This window comes from Salvelinus sp. IW2-2015, unplaced genomic scaffold (genome assembly GCF_002910315.2).
Source record: "Salvelinus sp. IW2-2015 unplaced genomic scaffold, ASM291031v2 Un_scaffold7603, whole genome shotgun sequence".
NCBI classification, from domain to species: domain Eukaryota; kingdom Metazoa; phylum Chordata; class Actinopteri; order Salmoniformes; family Salmonidae; genus Salvelinus; species Salvelinus sp. IW2-2015.
In genome coordinates, this window is record NW_019948863.1 from 8,514 (window position 1) to 11,935 (window position 3,422).

Here is a 3,422-nt window from a genome sequence, read left to right on the forward strand (position 1 = left end):
GAGAGAGAGAAGAGAGAGAGAGAGAGACAGAGAGAGAGAGAGAGAAGAGAGAGAGGAGAGAGGAGAGAGAGAGAGAGAGAGAGAGAGAGAGAGAGAGAGAGAGGAAAGAGAAAGAGAGAGAGAGAGAGAGAGAAAAGAGAGAGAGAGAAGAGAGAGAGGGAGAGAGAGAGAGAGAGAGAGAGGAGAGAGAGAGAGAGAGAGAGAGAGAGAGAGAAGAGAGAGAGAGAGAGAGAGAGGGGAGACTTGGTCATAGTCATGGGTCGCCCCAAGTGGAGCCCTATTCCCCGTATAGTGCACTACTTTAGACCAGAGCCCATAGGAAGTGTTCAGAAGTTGTTACGCTACATAGTAGAAAATGAGTGTTCCGTAGGACGCATGAAGCTTCAGTCAGCGGCGCTGGGCTGGACTCGCTTATAAGGGGTTCCGGGTCCGCAAGAGAGCCACACAGCACCACCGGTGAGAGCGAAGGAGACACCGACAGAGACACACAGAGACTCACCAAACCAAGACTCACCCAACCTTCACCAGACACTGATCCACACCTGCAAGCCGGGCTATCACTTTCAAGGCTCTTTCTCTTTGGACTCCTCTTTCCTCTCTCGCTCTCCATCTGTCGCTGCTGATCATGTGGAAGGCTGCAGTGTTGACGTTTGGCCTGTTGGTGGCGCTGGTGGTATGGTGCAGGCTGCAGAGGGCCAGGCTAACTCTATCTACGGGGTGAAGCTGTGCGGGAGAGAGTTTATACGGGCCGTCATCTTCACCTGCGGAGGATCGCGTTGGAGGAGAGAGTGGGGCGATGCAGGTGAGATGGGTGTGGTCTGTGAGAGACGATGGGTATGTGTACCTGTGGCTGTGGTTGTGTATGTGTGGGATTGATTGTGCGTGTGCGTGTGTGTGTGTGTGTGTGTGTGTCAGTCTCTCTTGTTGTGCATGTCTAAATGTCTGTCTGCCTACGTGTCTGTTTGACTGACTGACTACTCATCTGTCTGCTCCTGTAGGACCAACCATACTGAGATGTTTCCTCTCGTTCAGCACCAGAGACTAATATCTAATATCAATCCTTGCAAGAGAACCAGTTGTTCCTGAAGCCATTTCTTTCTATTAGCATTCAAATCATTGTATCTTCCTCTTCCTTCCAGGTGACATCTCCATTGACGAGGAGACTGAGGCCTACAGCCCATGGAGCTCCAATGCCATCCCCGGCCTCGCCAGCAAGCAGCGTCCAGGATTGGAGGCCCGGGCTGGGCAGGCGAGGTCAGGGAGGGGGGCTCTGCCGCTGCTGTGTTCAGTCGTTTGGCCCGCTCGCCCATCTCAGAGGAAGTGCTAGAGGCGCTGCGCAGCGCGGACAGGAAGGGGCGGGATGTCGTGGTGGGCCTCTCCAACGCCTGCTGCAATGGGGCTGCAGCAAGAGCGAGATCAGCTCCCTCTGTTGAGCACTACCAACACCTCTCATTTCCATCCCTCCATCCCCCTCCCTCTGTTGAGCACTACCAACACCTCTCATTTCCATCCCTCCATCCCCTCGTCCCTCTGTTGAGCACTACCAACACCTCTCATTTCCATCCCTCCATCCCCTCGTCCCTCTGCTCAGCTCTACTAGCTCTCCTCCTACATCACCCCATCTCTCGTGCCTCTCCTCCTACATCACCCCATCTCTCGTGCCTCTCCTCCTACATCACCCCATCCTCTGTGCCTCTCCTCCTACATCACCCCATCTCTCGTGGCCTCCTCTATCCATTCTACTTTCATTATTCTGGCCATCTCCATCTCTCACTAAAAATCCCTTCATTCCTGCCTGTCTTCCTCCTCTGTCCCCAAAATGTCTTGCCTTCTCTCCTTCCCTCTAGCCCTCCATCCCTCCACTTTTCTATCCCTCCATTCCCTCCTGCCTCTTCTCCTTCTCCTGGATCATTGTGTTGATAATTCAGGGTCTCCTGACTGTGAGGGTGTAAAAAGAAAAGGTTACAAAGCAGCGCGAGCGAAGACATTCTTTGACCATGCATGTATTCTCCCATCTATGTCAGTATTATGAGCAGTTTTGTGTGTTTAATTACTGATATGACATTCCAATAAAGTTGTGTTTGAAAGTGGTAATGTGTTACTCTTCATTGCCATTTCTCAATGACTCATACTTGATGTATTACAGTATCTGTAAATATATATTTGACCACAGATGCTTTATTTCTCAACAACACTAGACTAGATCAGGGTTTCCCAAACTCGGTCCTGGCCCCCCCTGTGTGCATGTTTTGTTTTTTTGCCCCAGCAGTACACAGCTGATTCAAATAACCAAAGCTTGATGATGAGTTGGTTATTTAAATCAGCTGTGTAGTCCTTAGGTAAAAAAAAAAACGAGCACCCAGGAAGGGCCCCAGGACCGAGTTTGGGAAACCCTGGACTAGAGGACGGGTTTGTTGTATCCACCTGTTGTAACTTCCTCCTCCCCGTCTTTGGTGGTGGCTGTCACGCACACCTGTTTAATATATAATGACCCCCACAGACGATTCTATCCTGCTAGGCCCACATGGCATTAAAAAGTAGACGTTTATTCCATGCCATAAAATGTCATTTTACACTGTCTATTCACTCACTGGTAAATGTAAATAGAAATTAGACTTTGATGAAAGATTCTCGKTTAAATTGACCTAACTGATTTTGCAGTGTAATCACGTGTGATGTGAACAGATGGGCGATTGGGCAAAACTAATCAAGCGTATGGAACATTGAGCTATGTACGGAAGCCGAATAAGGACCTGCTGGTGGATTTTTGAATCTGACATGACAGCTATTTCTCACACATAGCCAGAGCTACTTATCGAAAGGGGMTTCGGGATTATCTCTTTGCTCTAAAAACAAAGTGAGAGATCAAAACCCTTTGCTACTAAATACATCTYGKTTGCATCTGCCATTCTGTAAATGCTCATTGCCACGGTACCGGTAGCTACTGCTAACAAAGCAATTACGGATCTGACAAATCTGTGCGACCAGGTAAAGGCTTTCTTTGGCGGCACTTTCAACATGAAGCTACTAGCTAGCTACCTAACTAACAAGCTAACTAGCCAAATAACCAACGTTAGCCATATAATATGTCATTGAGTTGTCTTTATCGTTTGCACTTGGCTAGCTAACAATGTCTACACTCGTTCATTTGTTAGATGTTTATGTAGCTAGCTAACGAGCTAATGTCACTTGCGGCGAAATGCGAGGCCGTATCGGCCTYCTTGCCCAAACCGGCCAGGGACTCCCTACTTTATTAGWTAGCAAAATTGCTAMCATGCAATGCGGAATACTTGCGGGGGCAAAGCTAGATGAGGTAACGTTGGCTAGRTACGTATTGAGTTTATAATGGGGACTGATTACTACTAACTAACTAGTTAACGTTAAGTAGGTAACTAAATTACTTTGTCAACGTCAGTTGATGT

General features: G+C 48.4%; 1 pseudogene; it reads left to right on the forward strand.

Annotated features, from left to right (window-relative positions):
- The first annotated feature begins 461 nt into the window (after positions 1 to 461).
- LOC112079328 (relaxin-3-like) lies at positions 462 to 1,567 on the forward strand (annotated as a pseudogene).
- The last annotated feature ends 1,855 nt before the right edge of the window (positions 1,568 to 3,422 follow it).